This window comes from Macaca nemestrina, unplaced genomic scaffold (genome assembly GCF_043159975.1).
Source record: "Macaca nemestrina isolate mMacNem1 unplaced genomic scaffold, mMacNem.hap1 Scaffold_122, whole genome shotgun sequence".
NCBI lineage: Eukaryota > Metazoa > Chordata > Mammalia > Primates > Cercopithecidae > Macaca > Macaca nemestrina.
In genome coordinates this window covers 1-16975 of record NW_027257605.1, presented here as the reverse complement: position 1 = coordinate 16975, position 16975 = coordinate 1, and the positions used below count along the sequence as shown (strand labels likewise).

Sequence of the window (16975 nt, the reverse complement as noted above, 5' to 3'; positions counted from 1 at the left end):
CCGAATACTAACACGATATCCAGAGGCAGAAATGCAAATATCCATATGACTTCAAATACCCTAAGGACCTAACAGGCCGAGTGGCCCATGTAACTATGGTGTGCTGGGCCATTCAACCGGTGTCCAAATCCCTGTCCAATTGAGCTCTTTAATTTCGAGACTTTTCAGACAGCTGTTTTGTTGTTGTTGTTGTTCTGTTTTGTTTTTATTAAAGGGATATGTTACAATTATAATCAAGAATATCCCAGGCCGAGTGTGGTGGCTCTTGCCTGTAATCCCAGCACTTTGGGAGGCCAAGGTGAGCGAATCACCTGAGGTCAGGAGTTCAAGACCAGCCTGGCCAACATGTTGAAACCCCGTCTCTACTAATACAAAAATGAACCAGCCATGGTGGCAGGCACTTATAATCCCAGCTACTCAGGAGGCTGAGGCAGGAGAATGGCGTGAACCAAGAGGTGAGGCTGCAGTGAGCCAAGATCGTGCCACTGCATTCCAGCCTGGGCAACGCAGCAAGACTGTCTCAAAAAAATAAAAATAAACCAATACTCCCAGTTAGTTCTTCACCAATGTCAGATACCTCAGTTTAAAGAAAAATATGAAAGCATGTTTTTATATTTCAGTGTTGAATTTAACCATATCTTTTAACCATACCTTTTAAGAAGATATGAAGATAGAACTTCCTCAAGGATTGGGGGAGAGAAAAGCAGTTAAGAAAATCTTAAAACCTCAGGAGAAAAACAAGTATGGGTTAAGACCTCAAGGCAAAACTTTTTCTTTGCACTTTGATTTCAAAAGAACAGAGATGCCCAAATTATGAACTCTCCCATCTGCATTTTATATTCGTCTGTGTCCTTTGAAAGGCTGGAGATGGGATCCCAGGTTCCAAAGTGCCTGGCCGTGGCTCACATCAGGCGGCATCTTTCACAGCCGTTTACTCCCCTGACTCTGCCTAGAGAGCTCTGTGGCCCAATTTACAAAAAAAGGTCCTAATTTACTCACGTTCATCACTTTGAGCAGAGTCTCAAGAAATGAGACAAATATTGACACTCCACAGAAGCAAGTACTCTCTTCCTAAAAGTCAAGTGTCAGGTTCCCATGAGCCAGGCAGCTTGCGTACAGAAAGCACTGGCTGACTTGCTGGTTTAATGTTAAATGCATTTAAAATGTTAAGTGATCAAACCCCCCTCCCAGTGGGTGTGCGCGTTGAGCTGGCTGCAGTAGTGATGCAGACCACGTTCTTTCCTTTGGTTTTGCTTCAAGCAGAGCACCCCACACCCAGGAAGAGGCCGAAGGATGGCATCGAGGTCTAGGACAGATTTAAGGAGAGCTGCAGGCTGACTGCCTCATCTGCAAATAGTCTCTCATTTCAGAGAAAATCACTGAACAGAGTTCATAACACGTGAATTTTTAAAATTCATATTTCTAATTTCATCCCATTAGAACTTTTGAACCTCCACCTCCCACCTAGAGAACGTCAGCTCAAGCCGATCACAGCGCAGTGCGATTTTCTATAAATAATGTGCACGCCTGCATCTGAGCTGAGATGTGAATGTCTGGAATGTGCCTGCCAGGCCCAGGAGGAACTGCAGCAAGTGTGGGGACACAAGCCGCTAAGGAATCTGATTTGGAGGGAACTGGAGGCAACTAAAACTAGGTCCACTGGTTTTTCTTGGTAAGGTTTGACCAGGCAAACTGTTATCACTGTTGCTAATTTACGGTAATTGGCATGGGGACTTAACAGTAAGTAATTAGAGCAATTACAGAATTTGCTACTCAATTACAATGGCACAGATTCCTGAGAATGGAAGATCTGTTGCCCAGGAATAGAGTTCAAGAGGTCCTCCCCATGCTCCGAGGAACATGGCATTTCCACGCACCCCTGCTTTGGTCCCTGGCCACCACCATCCTGATCTCGGCCATCTGATGGCATCAGTCCCCAAAGCTGGAAACACCTGACACCTCTTGTCACCCTCCCATCTGCCCTGCCTTCCTCCAGTCCGGGATATTCAGGGATGCCCACATACAGGACCAGGAAACCAGGGTTATCCCAAACCAGTGCCTGCATTCAAAGTCCTCCACGGCAGCACAATCACCAATGGCCAATACTCCCAGAACCTTCCACCTCAAAACGGGAGCACATCTGGATTCAAGCTGACAATGCTGCATTCTCTTTGCCATGTACACATGGAGGCATGTCAGGTTCCACCTAAAGGTATCAGGTTCCACGCTGCTCAGGAGCCCAAACCTAGTCACTCTGCATGATCTCAATTCACCATCCACAGAGAAGCCTGCAGTTTTCCTCTGGTGCACGGTGTGGATGGTGGATGGTGGATGCATTTCCCCTGAAGACTCGGAAACAGAAGCCTGGCCAAGGAGGCCAGTCACCCCAGCCCCTGCAAGGCCCGGACGTGACCCTCTGCTGTCTGCACACAGTACCCAAGTCTAGCAGTGCTGGCTCTGTGGTGGGATCCATCTGGGCCTGCAGAGGACCCGGGGCACAGGAACCGTGCAGCCTGGCTGCAGCCGGAGGCCTAAGGGATCCCCACGAGGCTCTCCAGCCTAGGTGCCCTCACCACAGGCAGAGCCATGCAAGAGAGTTGCCTGCTGAACTGGAAACGCCCCAATCTGCTCAGCCAACACAGAAAGACAACAGCCACCTACAGCTGCTGAGCCCCGAAACGTGGCCACTGGGCCTGAAGGGTTGAATCTGGAATTTCATCTGTGAAGTTCTTTTCAAATGTGTTTAGCTATGTAATCAAATCTTTATTCTAATTCAATTTAAAGGAGCCTCTGGCTATGGGCTCCCTTCTCGGGCTTCACAGCTCCAGGGAGTAAGAATGGGAGAGAGAGAGGCCCAGAGCCTCTCTGCATTCTCCACGTTAATTCAACAAGTCATCATAAGGAAAGGCACTCCAGCAGGAGAGGTGTACACGGGAAGAACTGGGTTGGCCCTGACAAGCATGACCCCCATGGCATCACAGCTGCCTCAGGCAACAGGCAAAAGACAATGATGCCCACCTGGACAGGCCACCGGATGTGATGATGCACCCCCAAGCCCTAGTCCCACAGCAGCCAGAGACCACCCGCTGCTCATCCCGGGTGAAACAGGCAGAGCTACCCGAGCTATCAAAAGCAGGAAGAATTAAGGAAGCGATTCCCACGACACACGTGACACTCCTTGGAGACAGACACAGGCTTCGCTGTGAAAGTGCAGAGGACGGTGGAGTCCCTAGGCAGGCTGCTTCTTCCAACGATCAGGAAGAAACCAGATCCATTTCCTTGTAGGAGAATCATTTGTACCGTGATTAGACAGAAGACAGAAGGTGGCTGATGTTATCAAATCATCAAGCACCTCACGGCTGCTTCTCCAAGGAAGGCCTGGAAACTTGCAGCCACCCGCGTAGGGGCCGCAGTGTTTACAATGGAGATACGGGTGACCGAGGTCTGGCTTCCTCAGGGAAGCTACATTTGAACTTTCACCACTGAGGAATCGGTCATTTACAGTCACTCACCCTCAATGCAGAAGAGGGCTCAAGACACTGCACCAGACTTCAACACTCAGGGTTGGGGTTAGGGTCAGGGTCAAATTCACAAGTTTTACAAGATGTATTTCCTTGGGATGCCAGAAGAGATGCAGCTTCACACCCCCGACCTCCATGGTTTGCTTAGCCCCTTCACCAGTGGATCTCACCAACAGATGACACATCCACGCCTCATCCATGGCAGCACAGAAAACCACTTGGAAGACAGCCACTCCCACCAAGCTTCCTGACTTTGGTGTTTAAAATCTGCATCTCATACGTGAGATTACACTCCTCCGAACAACGACATTGCCACTGTCATTTCACCCAAAAGGGCTTTAGGAAGTGACACGCGGTCCAGACGCCAGAGGTCGCCGGCCGCCTTACTCTAGCCTAATTCCTTTGTGCCTGTATGGAGGCTTCACAGATACAGACCATTAATGACTGTCTGAGAAGCTCAGGGCATAGACGAACTCAGTGCTGAATTTTTTCCATTTATCACCCTTTGTTTTGTCCAGAAGACAGCTGAGAAAGGCGGGGGCAGATCATCTCCTCGAGTGTAATGACTCTAGCCACTTCTCTTCACCCCAGGTCACCACTCAGTCAACACCCTTTTGAGAAACCAAAGCAATTCTGTTCCCTTCACTCTGGGTTCCAAGCACTAAATTCCTCCGTTTTATCAATTAGATTATCAAGCAGCCGTTTGTAATCTGGACTGCAATCTGATACGAAATTTAAAGCTAATTTAAGTTGCGGTAATAGCTCCTATTCACATTATAGATAAGGCATGAATGAAAACTTTAATCTGTTCATAGGACCAACTTTGTAAACAAACCAATTATTCAAGCAATGATTGTCTTCAGTTAGATGCAAATTACTTTGCTCATAAAAGATTTTCCAGTAGGAATTTTTAAATCCATGGTCTGTCTTTTCTGAGCCTGTCTCTGCACCTTCCCCTGAGTGCACAGCAGGACTTCTCAGGGCATCCCATCAGCAGACCCACTGAAGAGAATAAGCCCGCAGCCCGCAGCCCCCAGCCCAGGAATCAAGTCCGAGCCCCAGCAGCCCCTCGTCCAGCCGGGGCTTCCTCACCAGCACAGCACCCAGAGGTCTTCCAGGTTTAATGCCACGTGTGCGTGGAAAGTAGAGTGCTGGAAGGAACACAATAGACATTCAACAATGCAAATTCCCCCCTGGAACAGCCCAGCAATCCTCTACCTTCCCCAAAGTACCCATGCTAGGCAGGCGTAGAGTCCAATGGGGGTGCCTAGGAATCGGCATTTAACACTATTCTGATGAATAAAAGTTTGAGAGGTCGGTCAGCGAGAGGCTGTCGTGGCCTCCACTCATTTGCAGGCTCTGAAGAGACACAGATTCAGGTAACAGGCCAGACAGGACAGGACAAGGATGAGGAGGTGGAGGGCAAATTCCATGGACCACCATCCGCCCCGCCATCCCCACTGAGACTCCGTGATTTAAAGAGAGGCAAAGCCAGGGAGAAAAGATGCCCGCACCACACGAGCGACTGAGATTTCACCTAAAGCACGCAGCATGTGGCTGAGGGCCAAGGTTGGGCAAGCCAGGAGCACAGAACGGGGTTCACTGGCCCAGAGGTGTCTCCCACACCCACACCCCGTGCAGACCTCCCAAGCACTGCCTGTGTCTCCTGCCTGGTTTAGTTCCTCCCCGCCTTCTACTGTGTTGGTTTCTCAGCCGCCACCCACCACCACACAACCCTCTCTACAAGCTTGGTGGACTGAAAAGAGCGGGGGCGGGTAAGATCTGGGCTCTGGGGCCAACGTCCTGCCGGAGACATTAGTTCCAACCCACCTAGCTGTGATGTGAGCCCCCGAGATTTCTCAAATGTGAGATGGGAAGGTAACTGAACCCACTCACCAGGACGGCTGTGCAGACTGAGATTACATATAGCCACACCTCGGCATCCACCACACGTGGGACCCCAGTCGTGTTGCCCCGATGGGAATCCCTCTATCTATGCCCCTTCTGCTACCAGAGCCAACTCCCAGCAGTAGCTGTGGAGGGTGCATCCTCTATTCCCACTCCACTCCCCTCCCATCGCTCCACGCCGTGACCTGCCACGCAGCGGCCACCAGCAAATCCGGCCCCACTGGATAACCGACCACCAGCCCCCCCCTCACTTTGGGGCGTCTTCCACTTGCAGTTCTGAAGCAGGCCGAGAAACCGCCCTCAAGGGCAGTCACCTGTTCCTTATTGCATGTAATGACCTGCCACGCAGGACCACCAGCAAACCCAGCTCCACCATCCAGGCTCCTGTGGATTAACCGAACCCCCACCCCCCACCTTGGAGCGTCTTCCACTTGTGGTTCTGAAGGGGGCCGAGAAACCGCTCTCAAGGGCACTCACCTGTTTCTTATTGCATGTAATGACCTGCCAAGCAGGGCCACCGGCAAACCCAGCTTCACCGTCCAGGTTCTGGTGGGTAACTGCCCCCGTCCCCCGCTTCCTCCTGGGGTGTCTGGGAGGCTCAGAAACTGCCCTCCACGGGCACTCACCTGTTCCTTATTGCACTAATACCTCATTTACAGAAATCCACTTTGACTTTCCAGCACTGCAGTTGTGACAATTTAGCAATCCTGCTTGCAAGCTACAAGAGCTTGAGGTCACGTCCACCTCACCAGTATCCCAGAGACCCAGCACTATCCCACTGTGTTTAAAATTCCAAAATACTCCTGCAAAATGCTACTGGCATTTGCTTTGCACATAAAATGCTAACAACCTTCAAGTGAAACAAATATCTTCAACAGTTTGGTACAATGACATGTGAGTTACACATCTGCCAAGTTGTAAAGCCTCATGCATTTATAACATTTTATGTACGGTCAAATGGTTCATTAATATAAATTATGAAAATCTCTAAGAAACAGGTTTCTTCTGGCATTAGATGACCAAAGGAAAACTGGGTTCTGGCTGGCTTGCGGGCCTGTAGAGGCAGACATATCTGCTGACACAACCAAGCTCCTTCCCACTGATGTGGCCTCATCCCAGGCCCCTCACCCGGATGCCTGCAGGCCCCTGGAGGAGCAAGCCTGACCTGTCCACATTTCTCAAATGCACAGCTGTTGCTCACACTGCAGATAGAGTTCAAGGCAAGAGCAGGCCACCATGCTAAAAATACCACGCAGCGTCCACGCCAGGTGACGGTGGTTTTCACTCCATCCCAAAGCCCCATGTATGAGTTTACAGCCATGATTACCACATGGATTTTTAGACCCTCAAGACATACTTTGTTTCCTTTTATGCAACAAAGTTAAAAGACTATCACTCAGATATAGGCTCTGAAACTGTGGAATAATTATTTGGGAACAGAGCCTCTGCCAGGTCAGGATTAGCACTTGGGACAACACCCCGTGACCTCGGTCCACACAAACCCATCCAGACCAGAAGCCTCCCGCACTGTCATTTCTGTGGATTTCTGTAAACGAGGTATTACTGCAATAAGGAATAGATGAGTGCCCTTGGAGGGCAGTTTCTGAGCCTCCCAACCACACGGCCATTTTCAGGCTGAAGCCGCACCACCTCCAGAAACACTGTCCCTCGCCGAGGTGTGCCTGGCTTCTCCCTTTTTCCAAAACTTAACAAAACCTGAAAAGGACAGGTCTGTGTAGAAAAACACAAACTACTTGCGATTCCTCTTCCCAGTTCACGCTGTAGGAAGCTCGTCTCGGCCCTCACCGTGTTCTGACTGTGGCTTGGTTCCCATAAGAAATAAAGTCAGAATTCTAGTCCCTGTCTCCTGGGCAGTGTGGCAGGCATACATACCTTCAGTTATATGAGGAAAGGCGTGGCGAGCCCCCTTCCTTCAGTAAAACTGCACAGTTCCCAGAACCCTGATGCCATCTCCCTCACACCACTGTGAACACCTGGACAGAGCACATTTCAATGCGTGCACATTTGTGGGCTAGTTTTCTATTTCTCCACTAAATCACCCCAAATTTAGCGCCCTAAACTCTGACTTATTTTCTCACATTTCTGGAAGCTGGAGTTCAAAACAGGTCCCACCATCTAACGTCGAAGTGGCAGCAGGGCTGGCTCTGGGGAAGCGACCGTCTCCTTGCCTCCCGCAGCCTCTAGAGGCTTCTGCATCCCCTGGTCCATATGGCACCCACTATCTTCAGGACCCACAGCGGCTCTGACGGCCCCTCAACTGGAAGACGCAGAAACGTCAGGAGCCCGGGAACCTAGTGCTAAGGCCAAGCCTCCCCACCCTCCCAGCTCCTCACACACTCCCGTGTGAGCTAATATAGATTCCACTTTAACTAGTGTCACCTGTGTAAGGGGTAAGTGCCCAGCTGTGAACTGGTTAACCTCGCCCACACAAACCCCGAGAATAAACTCACAGGCCATGGACCACTCCACAAGCAATAAGCGACCACCTGCTCAGGGACCTCCATGCCCCAGCAGAGCCCTCCGGTACCTCCTTGTGAGCTCAGACTGGCAGCAGGGTTCTGCAGCGCCAGAGGGCCCTGGATAAAAAAGACAGCTCCCATATCGGGAGGCACCGCCCGCGGTTGGGTTCCCAGTACTTTAATAGCCCAGGTGGACAAGCCGGGGCGCATGCAACCCCATCACCAGAATAACGGCTGCACGTGGCGAGTGCACGGGTGGCCACCACTCAGCCCAGCTGGCCGCGCTAAGCACATCACCACCGTGACGCCCAATCAGATTGAACTGCTGGAACAGTCCCAGCATCGGCCCCCAACAACATTCTGGATCACAATTCAGAGTAGTGATTGCGATCAGGGCCACATGTGGCTGAATGTTTTTACAGGAGGACACCACAGCTGGACTGACGCCACAGCTGGATCTGGCTGGACTGAGAGCATTTCCCACTGGACATTCTTACAACACCATTTTATTTGCGCTTTATTAAACTTCTATGGCTTTTTTCTGCTTATCTACTTTATGGGAGTGTTTCTTGTTCTTATGACTGCGGTGATACTTCAAGCTACAACTATCAATGTGTAAATTAGTTTGGAAGTCGCCTTATCATTAAACATTTCACAAGCAAGCAGTCAGAGGCACCTAACCCGGAGGCCTCTTTTCTTCTCTGAGCCAAAGCTACCTTGGACTCAAAGAAAATGGCACATGGAGGGGGGCTGGATCTCCAGCGCCCATTCCTAGGGAGCCTCCTGGGGAGCAGATATGGAGGGAGAAGCCCTGGGTTATGGCACTGTCGTACTAAAGAAAAGTCTATTTGGGTAATGTAAGCACCAGACTTAAGAGATTAAGCAAACCATGAAAAGAAACTACTAACCACAGCTTCTCCAAAACAGAGCTAAACTCCCTTTAGTTTGAATTGGAAAAGCAGAAGTGATGATCAGGATACAAAAAAAAAAAAAAAAAAAAGAAAGAAAAAAACAAAAAGAAATGACACAGTATCTGAACACAGGAGAATAATCAAGGGCCACTGTCTCTTCCTGTGTCAGTGGGAGCCTCGCATCTAAGCTGGATTTAGAAGGTTGCTACTTTGGACTGAAAGGTATCCCCAACTCTAGTTTGTAAGCAAGTGGAGCAGAATGCTTCAATTATTTCAAGGTTTAGCGGTAAAGCTCTGCAACTCTTACAACCATTTTAATTGGTGTGAATTTTAAAGTGACTCAATCTGTTGGCTGGAGTATCTAACGGCTTAACCACGGGGTCACGTTGGAAAATTTTTCCAATTGCTTTTGTTTTTCCTACTGAAGATGCATTTGAACGTTCTTGTAGTTTGCAGTTGGCTGGTTCTGATGTTTGGTCCTGAGGAAGCCCAAGTATCCGTAGAGGAAGAATCTGAAACCTCAAGCCACTCGAGTGCTGTCTGGGCAGATGGAGACCCCAACCCGAGGGCCACTGACGGGCTCAGCATGGGCGCAGGGCCGCCCGATGCAACAGGCCACGTATTTGCCGGTTACAAAACATCATAAGCACACACCCCCAGGTGTGCACACACGCTCTGTACACATCTGTCCCTATCAACACCAGCACACACCCCCAGGTGTGCACACACGCTCTGTACACGCTCACGTCTGTCCATGCCAACGACAGCATACACCCCGAGGTGTGCACACACGCTCTGTACACATCTGTCCCTGCCAATGCCAGCACACATCCCCAAGGTGTGCACACACATTCCATACGCGCTCACATCTGTCCCTGCCAACGCCGGCATACACCGCCAAGGTGTGCACACACGCTCTGTACACACTCACATCCCTCCCTGCCAATATGAGGACACATTCCCAGGGGTGCACACAGGCTCTGCACATACTCATGTCTGTCCCTGCAGCCTGAGTCAAACAGTCACAGAGAGGCAGAGGAGGAGGAAGAAGGATGCGATGGGCACTAAGGTCCTGGGCCAGTTCCCCTCCCTACCTCGGGAGAGACCCCTCATGTGATCCTGCCATCACTCACCCTTCCGCCTCCATCCTCCATCCTCCCACAGGGATCAGGAGGATGCCCACTGCACAGAGCTGTGATGAGCATGAACAGAAGATGGCAGGAGCTCACGCCAAGGTGCTGAGCACGGGGCCTACGGAGTGCTTCTTTCTGCTGTGGCTGACATCATCAAACAGAGACTGACACAGCTTCTGCAGAGAATGCCACTTGCTAAGAAACTGAAACGTGTGACCTAGGAGCCTGTGAAGGTCTAAGAACAAACCAACAAACCAAACGGTTTTGTTTGTTTTTCAAACACCATAGCCTGTTTTTTCTTTTTTTTCATGCTCTACCTTGGGTATCATTTAGTTAAATTTCAAAGTAAGTCCAATAATTACACAAAATCACAGGACTGAGCATGGAGCATTGTTTCACTTCATGTCCTCCAGCCTTTAGGACACATTAAGGAAAGACATGATTCCAGGATTCCCATTAGAAAGGCTGCCCTGAGGCACCTGCTGGGGCAGCCAAATTGCAGCTGTTGATGCTGCCCCCAAGCTGCTTGGATGAAGCAGAAGATTCCGGAGATCTCCTCTCTTCTGCCCCTTGTCCAGGAGAGAAGGTGGGGGGAGAAAGGTGAGAGAAGATAGGAAGAAGGAGAGGGGAAGGAGGGAGAGAGGAGGGGAGAGGGAGGGAGAGAGGAGGGGGGAGGGAGGGATAGGGAGAGGGAGGGAGGAGGGGCATGTTCCATCCACCAAGGCAGCTACACTGCAGAGAGAATGGAGGGTGTGTTGCCTCTCAGGACAGCAAGTTCAAGCTGTTTATAATTGTTAGCATAAACAGTGACCAGCTGAGGACAGGGCTGTCATTGGAGTTGACGTTTTATTTTCATAGTTGATATTGGGGACCTGGACCTAAAGCAGCGTGCCTTGCCCTTTTGCCAGATGGGCCTATGCTTCTCTATACTTGAGTCTATTTGACTAAATACCCGATATTGACTAGGAATTATGACGTGTAGGATACCCCTTACCACAGTAACATCAAACTCATATTCTAAATGCAATTTATTCAGGGACTGGCTTCTAACTCTGGGTGGGAATGTTAAGCTCAGTCCAGTTCAATTCAGTAAGCATTTATCAAGAAACTCCTAGACCAAGAGCTCTGTTAGACACTGGGTATGGGGGGTGATGGGGATACGAAGATGTGGAATTAGAACTCGAGAAGCTCAAATGCTTCCATTTAATTCCCTAATGCAATTACTAAGCTTCAACCTGATGGCTGTAATGTCTAAATTCACTTTTTCTTTATTCCAGTTCTACATAACAAAGCATAAATAATCACAGAGGAATGATTCTGTGTTGGACTATTCAGTGGACAGAGAAGAGCATTCTGACCAGTGTGAGACACTGTCTTCCTTCTCAGGGAGCCCGTGAGGTGGCTGCACAGAGCACACGCGTGAAGATTCAGGAACACGAGCATCAGGTGATGGGAGGGGCACGGAGGCAGCACCAGAAAGATGCCTGCCGAGAGGCCGCTGCAGCCAGGCCGGCCGGGAAGGTCACGGGAGTGGGCGCAGGCATCTCCCTCCAGCCGCACTTGGTTTTCATGAGGACGCGTGCACGGAAGGGGATGACACCGAAATGCTGTGGCGCTGAGGGGAGGAAGGGAGGGACACAGGGCCGACGGCTGGCCCCCACCCCTTCCGTCCCTGCCCCTATGAACGCTGCCAAAATCAGCCCCAACGGGGAGAAATGAGGTGGGTGAAAGACGTGGACAGACTTGGCTTCCATGGAATTCACAGATTCCAGTCATTAAAAATCCCTTCTGAGTTTTCACCTGGAAAACTTTGCCAATGTACTTAGGGACAAGAGGCGGAAGATGAAGCCAACACAATTGGGCTCAAACTGCCACCCTTCTCCTTCTCTCTTCATCCACCACCCTCCCTGGGCCCCTGAGTGTGAGAACCAGGAGCTGCACAGCCCAAGGGTGCAGCCCCTGACCAGAGGAGGGAGCCGCACGGCGGGGCCCCCAGCACGTGGATGGCAGGATCTGTGCTATGTCAGTCCCAGGGCCCCAAGCAGAGAAGGCCTGGGGCTCCCAGCTGAAGTTTTGCTGTCTACTCTCTCACCAAAGTCGAGAAGGACTGAGTGGGACCAACGCTGCACCTGGCGGCTCCTCAGTGGCTGCCGATGTGGTCCTCACGCTGCAGGTGAGACCCTCTAGGGAAGCCCAGACAGTGGCGAGAATCACAGCCAGGAGTGCTCCAGTTGCCCCAAAACTCCAGCATAGCCTGAGGAAGGCAGCGCCCGCTCAGATCCCCGTGCAGGCTTGTATGGCACACTGGTGAGGCACACAGCACCAGAACATGGCACTTTAAGTGGCTTTGTGGGGTGTAGGAACACAAAGTGTGGTCTGGAGTGGCTCAGAAGTCACTCCCACCAGCCTGTGGGACCCGGACGGCCCCTTTGGACGTGGCTGGAGTCTCTCCAGGGCGGGCTCCAAAGTCCCAAGGATGAGGTGAGCGTCGGTCTTGCTCTGAGGAAGGCCCCTGACAAGTATCCTGAACATGCAGGTACACAGCTGGCTGACTCATCTGAAGGGACCTGCTGAGCTACGAGCTAGGGACAGCTAGAGAAAACTGCGTGAACCTTTGTGACTACTCACAGGTAGGTAGCTACTGCCTGAGACACAAAGGTAAAGAATTAACCTGAAACTGCATATTATAAAACTTATTTTTAAATGATGGCGCTTAATTGAAAAGACTCCCAAAGAATACTGCATTAGAAAGTGACAGAGTGAAACCGTGAGGCTGACCACAGGAGTCCCTGGAAATTTCACCAAATGTTGTGTCAAAACTGCACCTGATGAAACATTCCATTAATCACTCGAGTCCTCCCCACATACGAAGCTATGTAAAAAGTGTTCCCAGAAGCTAAAGTGAGCAGGAGGGCTGTGAACACACAAAGAGAGAGCCACTTCGTCCACGGACCACAACAAAAGAAACGCTAATGAGTGCCGACGACACGCTGGAGTCCAGGGCTCTGGGCGCAGCTGGGACGGGGACACTCAGGGTCCCACTGTCCAGATGGGAAACCAGGGTGGAAACACCAGGGAGCCTGTCCCAGGGTGCAGAGCTAGTGAACAGTGGTTCATACTGCGACAATCCCAGCTGCCAGGCTCTGGGGCTCCTCGGGACAGAATCCTGTTGACTTCACTCTGGGGTGCGAGAGGCGGCAGCATCCCCCAAAGGCACCTGGAGAAGTGGTGTTACCCTCCATCCCCTGTCCCCGGCGTTACCCTCCGTCCCCCTGTCCCTGGTGTTACCCTACTTCCTCTGTCCCCAGTGTTGCTCACCATCCTCCTCACCTCCAGGCCCCTCTCCCTGTCCTCCCTCGTTTTCCTGTTCAGCCAGAGCACATCACATGTCTCTTCCCTTTTCAAGAGACTCAGCTGCACCCAGAGGCATTCCAGCCTATTCAGGATGGGGCACACACCCTGGGGAAATGCCAGCACAGGGCCGGAAGGGCCTGAGACCCTCTCACTGTCGCCCAGGAAGGATGGAACAGCCCACGGTCATGCTCATTGTCAGGCAGGATGAAAACTTCTGGGTCCGAAATGTTCTTTTCACTGGAACTGTTCGGACCATTCGTGAACGAATCAGTTAAATACCAGCAAGTGCCACTCCCACTTATTCTCTGGCTAGTTTTCCACCCACCAGCAACCACACTCCTAGGAATTATCCCTAACGCAGAATCAGCGCCTTGTGCCTTTAGGAAAACCTCTTTCTCTCCAGCTTTGTCCTCCTTCCACAAAAGGTGCCTCTGACTGCCTCACTCGCTGTACCAGGATTTCACTCGGCTATGGAGGAAAATCTGCGTGGGGCTCAGAGGTGGGTGGTCCCTGCATGGGCAGCAGGTCTGTGACATCCTCCGAGGAGCCTGGCCCAGGCCTGCCTCACACGCCAGGACTCTGCCTTCTGGCCCTCGGGCCCCCGAAGCTGCTTTCCCTCCAGGTGTCATGCCCCGGGCAAGAAGGCCGGACAAGGGCCCAGGGCTGCTGTGGGTCAGGAAAGCCTCCTGACACCTCCCACTCCAGGACCCCCCATCAGCATCCCAGCATCTGGACCTGTGTCACCAGCCGCTCCGCCGTACAAGAGAATTGGATTTTCAGCTGGGTGTGCTGCTTCCCTAAACAAAGTAGGGTGTTGTTACTCAGGAAAAAGGAGAAAATTGGCATCTTCTTGGCAACCCCGCGACATCCAGCCACCGGTTCTCACCATCCCAGAGATGTCCATCCAGGGCAGATAGTGTCTTCAACCGAGCGCCACTGACCCAGAAGTACAGTAATTAGTACACTTTCACCAGAATCACCCACTCCTTCACCTTTACACTCAAGAAAAACATGTTTGCCAGGCAAATTAGATGTCCAGGAGGTGTAAGGAAACCCCAAGCCTGCTTTAAGCCTCAGACTTTTGAGACCGTTGAGGGCTGTGCGCACAAGAGCAAGGCTGCACCCGAAAGCTCTGCTTCTGCCGGACGTCATGGACAGACCACACGGCTCAGCCACATGGACCCTTCCAGGACTTCACGAGAGGGACTTCCGTGGTACATGCAATGATGTGCACTTCGTTCAGCCTCGAGCAGACCACGCCCTCGTTACAGGGTCGGTGGTCCACCTCCTGCCATCAGCCCCCCACCTCACCGAGGGTCTGTGTCTGCATCTGAAAGAACTTTGCTGTTTTACCTGGGTACGAAAATGCAGCATCGCGATGTTTAAAGGTCTTTAAATATCAACACTCCGGGTGCAGTCCTTGTCACTTTAATGCGGTCACTCGATGCAGGCCTCACTCACAACTCTGAGGTAGCTCATACCTTCCCTACCTAACCAAGGAAGAAACGAAGGCATGGAAGGTGCAGCTCCTAAGGAGCAGATTAGGATTCAAACCAGTGAACTTCGTCACATGCTGACCTACCTCTCAGGCTGAGATAACGTTGAAAATTAACCAGGTAGAACAGCGTTCCATAAATCGGCTGGAAATGGTCCTTGTGCATGGGCCTGTGGTTACTCCCTGAAGAACAAGACCATTAGCCCAAAAATCCACCTGTGTCACACTCAAATGTTTACATATACAACTATTTTTAAAATAACCCAATCAAGCATGTTCACAGCCATTTAGAGCCATATAGATTGTCTGCTTCGCTGACAATCAACCCAAGACCTCTGTCGGCAAAGGCCACGGTGCCGGGTCCAGAGAAGGCGGGACAGAGACACAAGCAGGAACCTTTCCATCCCTGGGAGCCTCGCTCTGATCGGTCCGTGAGGACACGGTACAGACCGTGGGGCACAGGCAGACGGTAGGCCAGGAGAAGGGGCTGCATTGCCGGGAGGCAGTGCTTTGAGCTCTAATGGATGGAACACTGCTAACCAGTGAAGGTGGAGAGAGGGCACACGTCTGAGAACATGTAGAGGCAGCAAAGCACAGCCAGCCTCGGGGAACCAGAAGCCACAGGGACATCAGGTTGGGTGCTGCTGTCTGCCGGCCACTGGCTGGGGGACTGTACTGGGCCTGGAGGGACATCCCTGACACTCCCCACCAGATGCCAGGGGCACCCCCAGCCCCAGGTGAGAACCACGGATCCCATGGTGAATGAGGCCAGCCTGTGGGAAGTGGGGCTGGGACAGCTCTGTACAGCTTAATAGGAAAGTTGGGTTCTATTTTGTGGGGTTTTGGTCACGCCGATGGCTAGTCATGGCTGTCCGTCAGGAAGTGATTTGAGGATAGACTAGAGAAGGGGCTGCCAAGACCAGCGGAGCATTCGCTGTCCGGGTCCAAGGAAAAGGAAATAAAGGCTGGCGATGTGACAGTGGGGGGGAGCACAGAGCAAAGGAACTGGTGGAGACACAGGGCTGGCCCCGCACAGGGCTTTGAGCAGCTACCCGGGGGTCGTCCTATTAATTCTCCTCATGGCCCCAAGAGGCGGCTGTGAGGATCCATCTCCTGAGGACAGAACTGCTCCAGAGCCACACAGCGAGGATCCACAGAACCAAGATCCGGGCCAGCTCCAAAGCGGGTGAACTTGACCCCTCAGCCATGGTCCTAAGACAGGGATCGGAGCCCCCTGGACACACAGACACAGGAACTGCAGGAAGGGGAAACGGATGCCCCGGACCAGTGGCGGGACCCAGGGTTTCAGCCCTCCAGGGCCACTGGGACCAGCCACTGCACAGGTGGACACATGATGCTTTAACTCGCGCTGGGGGAAGGAGCCCTCACTCTCAGGGTGGAGACCGCAGCTCGATCGGGCCGGCCTCCCTGCTGGGCACAGCCTGAGCCACACAGGATGCTGAGGTGCCCCAACGTTGGGGTGCTCAGAGCCACTCAGCTGAGATCGTGGTGCTTTCTGTAACCACCCTCGTTTCTTCACGGTATAGATCTGGACTCCATCCTTTGCAATGTGTGAGGTTCTAGGAAGAGGCTGGCCAGCTGGGGAAGTGTCCTGGGCTCTGTCCCAGTGATGACGAACTTGGCTCCCCACAAGGGCGGCCTGTTCACCACAGTGACCCCCGGGGACCACGCCTGCACCCACCTTGCTGAAGATAATTCACTTCTCATCCGTGAAAGAATAAAGCTAGACTAACTCAATTTCACACTCACTTCCAACTTTAACAACTTGTGTTAGGAAATCAAAGACAAGGACTCTGACCACGTCACAAACCCAGGAAGCAAAACCCGAGACTAACGGAATGATGCCACCTTCGCAGTTCCGAGCTTTACTAGTTGTTTTTCTTTTCTGGTCTGTTTTTCTCTTTTGGTTTAAATAATTAAAGACCCTTGTTGACAAGAAAAAAAATTCTCTATGAAACTTAAAAAAGTGGTTCTAATTAAACATTTAAACATTCTTCCATATGCTTTATAAACAGTTGAAATTACAGCTCTACTTAGTGTTAAGTACTTTAACCAAATGAAAGGTTAATTATACAGACTGGCAATTATAAAAAATAAGGCTACATATTCGTGGCATCATGAATAATTAATAAGAACCGTTTGATTTCATTCA

General features: G+C 51.4%; 1 protein-coding gene across 1 annotated transcript in view; it reads right to left on the bottom strand.

The window, feature by feature from the left end:
• Positions 1–8841, bottom strand: part of LOC139361271 (disco-interacting protein 2 homolog C-like) — a 170529-nt gene extending 161688 nt beyond the window's left edge. Inside the window, exon 1 of the mRNA XM_071089845.1 lies at positions 7323–8841. The gene's annotated coding sequence lies outside the window, so the exon portion shown is untranslated. The remainder of the gene's footprint in view (positions 1–7322) is intronic.
• Between the last annotated feature and the right edge of the window lie 8134 nt (positions 8842–16975).